Raw genomic sequence first — 6,000 nt, 5'->3', positions numbered from 1 at the left:
ACCAGAACCCTGAACGGTCTGGGGGAAAATAAAAAATCCCCTGCTCCTCCTCCCTCGGGGGACGGGGCCCCCGCAAGGTAGGCGGTGGCTGCAGGCAGCTAAGGCTGCGCCATTCATGGCTGCAGGACCAAGGCCCCACGCGGAGCGGAGACCAGGCGGCCACAGCCGCTGATTGGACGTCGCGGCCGGGGGCTCAGCCAATCGGCTGTCTGGGAAGCGGGGCCATTCATGAAAGCACAGCGGAGAGGAAGCGCGGGGGCGGGGAGCCCCGGTTATCACCGCGCCTCGCCAGCCCCATCACGGCCGCCGTGCCATCTGCCGGGCCATGCTGCGGCTCAAGCGGCGCTGGCTCCTCGCAGGGAAGACCCCGGCCAGAGGCTGCGGAAGAGGCCAGGCTTTCTGGAAGCGCCTCCCAGGCAGGGCCTGGCAGCCAAACGCCGCTTGCTTCGGTCAACTGTGGCCATGAAGTCATTTTTTTCCCCCTGCTGATTGAAATCATCTGTTTTCAGTTCCCTGACAAATTCATTGAGTTCCCTCTGAGGCTGGGGCCCCTCGGCTGCTGAGCCTCAGTCTGTAGCTGCGGCCCAGACCCACACAATTTCATCTTCTTGGATTTACATGGTCTCCGGTTTCCAGAGCCCCAGTGAAAGACGCATTTGTGTGGGAGATGTGGGGTTGGGTTTAGCAGCCCCGGTCCTGGGGAGAATGCTTCTGAGATGGCTATCTGCTGGGCTCTGGGCCCCAAACCCTGGCCCTCGGGTCTGTAAAGTTCCTGGGGCCCCAGATGACGGCATGGCCAAGAACGGCCCAGAATCCTCCACATCAGCTCTCTGAAAAGGGAAATGGCCCAGTGGAATGCTGGCCTCTCCCTGCAGGATGAGCACTCATTTCCTCTTGGGATCTAGCAAGTGGCTTAAAAATACACTCATGCAAAGGGCCCACATAGAGCTGTACTTGTGGGGAGGGGAGGGGTCTGCTTTTGCACGTACCTCAGGGAGGTGTGGGGTGGCAGCCTGCTGACGAGGGCTCCGACCCCAACGCCTTGCCTGTACCTTCCTCTGTAAAATGGGCGTAGCAGCATTTCATGCACGCGCCCAGGAAAATCACAAACGCAGGGGCCCAGCACAGTGCCTGGTATGCAGCGAGAGTTTAGTCACCAACGTCGGTTGTTGGTGGTGACGTGAGCAGTGACATAGAGGACAAAAGCGATGCTCAATTCCATTTCCGGGTGCGACACACCTCCGGCAGGGGGCGCTGGGCTCTGGAGCCCTGGGGACCCCTGCTTCTCACACCACCGTCACCCCCAGCCACATACCTGAGCCACTGGGAGCATGAGCACCAGGGAACTTTTTCTCAATGGAAAGATTTCTTCACAGCAAGTGTTTCGCAAGCCTCTCTGGGGCTGTCAATAATGAGTCCTTACTTCTTGACTTCCAAGTGTGTTACATAAGCCTAAGAGATTGGTCAACACACACACACACACACACACACACACACACACACAAATGTGGCTGGAGAGAGTGGATGGGCAGGCTCTGCAGCTGTTCAAACTTTCTCGGCCACCTTCCCAGGCCACGAGGACTCCCCACTCACGGGCCTGTCGGAACCGTGCTGGGGAATGTGAGGTATGAGATCCGGGAGAGGAGAGCCCAGTAAGCCAGGGCTGCAGGGGAGGTGGAGGGCGGGCCTTGGACACGGGCTTTTCCCAGCGGCCAGCACCCCTCCCGCAGGCAGGACCTCGGGTTCCACCCCAGCAGCCTCTGTGTTTGGTGGGGGGCAGAGAAGGGTGCCCCTGCCCGTGGGCCCCTCACGTTGGCTCTGCAGCACCCATGCAGGAAGAGGGTGCACACAGAGGGACGGGGACACCAAGGCCTGGGGTTGGACAAAATTATTGCCCGCCACAGCTGGTCCCTCCACAGGCCACTAAGCCAGGGAGGTGGGGGCTGCCCGGCACAAATAGAGGAAGCAGACAGAGGAGCTGGGGGGCCTGGGGCAGCCAGATCCTACCACTCCTCATTTCTGCTCTGGGCTGGACCGGCTTCCCTTTTCTTCTGTTATTTTAAATGGATGGTGTTGGGATAGAAAGGCCCATGGGTCTCTTTCTGCCTCTGCGTCCTGGCTTCCACAATGCAGACAAAACTTAAAAATTCTCAGGGGCTGCTCATTTTAGCGGGGGTGGCAGAGGCCTGGAGAAGCCTGGCCATTTCCCTGGACCTTCCCTTCCTGACATAAAAAATGGTGACTATAATGGAGGCTCTGCACTCAGCCCCTGGAAACAGGCCAGAAGCGCTTTGCTACAGTACTAATATAGCGTGCGTTTTGCTCATGAGACGGCACTCAGAAGTTCTCGGCATGATTAGAAAGTATATCGGTCAGAATGCGCTAGGTCATGCTACGGCAACAAACAGGCCCCCGGATCTCAATGGCTGCCAGCAGGGTCAGCAAATGGTTTCTGTAAAGGGTGACATGTACTTTTGTTGTTGTTGTTCTTGTTGTTTTTGGAGACACAGTCTCACTCTGTTGCCTAGGCTGGAGTGCAGTGGCGTGATCTCAGTTCACTGCAACATCCACCTCCCAGGTTCAAGCAATTCTCCTGCCTCAGCCTCCCGAGTAGCTGGGATTACAGGTGCCCACCACCATATCCAGCTAATTTTTGTATTTTCAGTAGAGACAGGGTTTTGCCACTTTGGCCAGGCTGGTCTCCAACTCCTGACCTCAAGTGATCCACCCACCTCAGCCTCCCAAAGTGCTGACATTACAGTTGTGAGCCACCGTGCCCGGCTACTTTTAATATATATTTTAGGCTTTGCAGTCCATTCAGTCTCTGTCACAACTCCTCAACTCTGCTATTGTAACACAAAAGCGTGGCAGACAGCACACCAATGAGTGGGCTGCATTCCTATAAAATGATATTGAGAAATTGCCCACAGGCTGGCGTTTGCTGACCGCCAGCTTCAGATAACCAAGGTTTGTCTTCCTCTTGTTCCACACATGTAAGGAGTGAGGGCCTGCTCCAGATGTGCCCCAGGGACCCAGGCTGATGGAGGATCGAGTTCCACCCAGGCCTCCATCATCATGGAGGCCGGATACGCGTGCTGGTTCTTAAAACTTCTGCTCACAAGTGACTGAGAACTCTTCCACTCACATTTCACTGGTCAATCAAGTCACGCCACCACCACACCTGATTTCAACGGGGATGAGAAGAACAATTCCATTTGCTCAGAAAGCAGAGACCTGGAAATATTTGTAAACAGTCTTTAGTCTTCAACCATCCAAGCTAGAAGACCTGGTTTCTGGGCCTCTCCTTTGCCACCAACTAACTTCGTGTCCCCCGCCCGGCAGGCCTCCTCCCTTCTCTGGCCTGTAGATCCCCACCTGCAAAAAGGTGTGGAGCATGTTCCCCAGGTTTTTCTGGGCCTGAGTACAGCACCGCTATCATGGCCTCTGCTTTTCCTAGTGGGGGACAATGAATTTATTTCCACTGCTCTTCCGCGGAGCAAGGACAGGATGGCATTCAGGCCAGAGCAGGACTCAGCCTTTGGGGAGTCTCCCAAATACCCCAAGTTTTGAACCTCCACATTCTTTTTTTTTTTCTGAGATGGAGTCTCGCTCTGTCACCCAGGCTAGAGTGCAGTGGCGTGATCTCGGCTTACTGCACCTCCGCCTCACGGATTCAAGCGATTCTCCTGCCTCAGCCTCCCTAGTAGCTGGGATTACAGATGTGCGCCACCACACTCAGCTAATTTTTGTATTTTTAGTAAAGACGGGGTTTCACCATGTTGGCCAGGCTGGTCTCGGACTTCTGACCTTAGGTGATCCAACCACCTCAGCCTCCCAAAGTGTTGGGATTACAGGCGTGGGCCACCGCGCCTGGCCTGAAGCTCCACATTCAACTGTTACTCTGGGAATGGTGTGTGGGCACAGCTGCTGCTCCTGCCAGCCAGGCATGAGTTTCCAAAGCTGGACCCAGGCTTGGTTCTGGTTGGGGCTGGGTGGAACTCCCGGGAGGCGAAGGAGAGAAGGGAAATTGGTTAATGATGAGGGATAAAGTGAGCAGGAGAAAATGGGCTGATGGTACGGATCATCCACCTACTTGTCCAGGCCCCCTCAGACCATCAGGAGGGGGTCAGCGAGGGAGTTCCAGTGGGCTTGGAGTCCTGTCCTCCTTGCTGTTCTTGGAATTGCTTGGATATTTCACAGCCTCAGGGCCTTTTGCAGGGTCTGTGGCTTCCCTGAGGTGTCCACGTGCCCCTATCCCTCACCTCCTTCAAATCTCAATCAACTGTCAAGGCCTTCCCCAACCACTCTCTCTAAAACAGCAATCCCTCCCCTCAGCTCTGGAGGCTCCCTGTGTCCCCACTGCCTAGGATTGTCCCCACAGCTGTGATCTCCTTCTAAATGACTTTGGAGTTTTATTCATTCTGACTATGAGGTTTCCACTCTCCAGAAGCTGAGCTGCATCAGGACAGGAGCTTTCGCCTATTTTGTTCTCTGCATCACCCCTGCACCTGGATGAGAGCCTGGTGAGTAGTAGGTCCTCTGTGCATGGTTGCAGATTTAATGAATTTATATCGCTGAGGTCAGGGAGCCACAAGCTACCTCTGAGTCAGCTGTTAAGGAGGAAATATAAACAAACCCCAGGCCCAGCCATGCCAGCCATGCCAGCCGTGCCTGAGAAGCACTGTGGCTGCACGGAGCCTGCTCAGGTATGCAAAGGCTCACACGACAGCACAAAGCCTCCTTGCAGCTCACCTGGCCATGCGGGGCACAGCAACACTCAGGCAACAGAAGGCACCTCAGCTGATAGCCAAATGCAGTGGCTCATGCCTGTAATCCCAGCACTTTCGGAGGCAGGAAGATCATTTGAGACCAGGAGTTTAAGACCAGCCTAGGCAACGTAATGAGACCCCCACCATCTGCATTATTTTTAAAAATAGAAGGCACCCCAGCTTAGGTCTAGAGAGGCTCCAGCTCCTTAGCCTCCCATGGAGCATCATCTACAGTTTTGCAAAACCGTCCTGTGTTCTCTGTGCCCTGTGGAAATGGCCAAACAGCTCCTCAGTGCCCCAAGAGATAGAATCATGAAAAAAGCAGCTCGTAGTTCAAAATGGAAGAACATGATAAAGCAAGGCCCCTCCATGGGTGTGAAGAGATTTCTCTTTTACAGAGGAAATTTGGGTGGGGGAGGCAGGACTTCTGCTGGATCCGTAGAGGATCTTCCTTTAGCAAAAGGATAATCATTATGAGTGAAAAGTGAAAATTCTAAACTTAGAACCAGAAGGTGGGGAAGTGAAGAAAGTTCTTCCTTATCTTCCCCCAACCCTTGTGGTTTTCGCCTCCATCTCAGCCCATGTCTTTTGCCCCTGACTTCCCAGGTGTGGGAGTAGACTGAAGGTGTGGAATGTGTGGGAGGCTAGAGAGTAGGGAGAATGTGGGTCTGTGTCTTTTTTGGAAGGATTGCAGCCAAAAATGCGCGTTATACAGCAGCCAGCATGCACTCAGGTGTGAGGGCCAATGCCGGCCAAAGCTTTCCAGAAGGTTCTGTTGGGCCCCTAGGGGACCAGGCAGCATGGGGACTGCAGCAGAGCCTGGGAGGACAGGAGCTGGGCAAGCTCTGTTACCCATTTGTTGGGCTCTGAGAGGTTTGGGCCACACCTCTTAGCCCCGTGTGTCACTATAGACCTTGAGTAGTGGACTGTCCCTAGCCCACACTCGGCTTTGTGGCTCTTGGAAAGGACAGGGCCTGTCACGTGATCCTCCTGGCCCAGCACAAAGCTCCTAATACAAAGGACCATGCTGTGTATCCACAGATGGCAGCGAAGGCAGTGCCCTGAAGTCTGGGCAAATGCACGGCCGATCCCAGGTTATTACCATATTGGATCGGGTGGTCTCTGTTCCAGGCTGGCTTGGTTCGGGGTTGGCTGAGTTTCTGCATCCCCCCAACCCCGGCCCAACTACCCCCAACCCTGCATGCTAATGGAGGCGGAATTAGGCAGAATT

The sequence above is a fragment of the Pongo pygmaeus genome, chromosome 9 (assembly GCF_028885625.2).
Source record: "Pongo pygmaeus isolate AG05252 chromosome 9, NHGRI_mPonPyg2-v2.0_pri, whole genome shotgun sequence".
In the NCBI taxonomy this organism is placed as follows: domain Eukaryota; kingdom Metazoa; phylum Chordata; class Mammalia; order Primates; family Hominidae; genus Pongo; species Pongo pygmaeus.
This window is presented reverse-complemented; position numbering follows the sequence as displayed.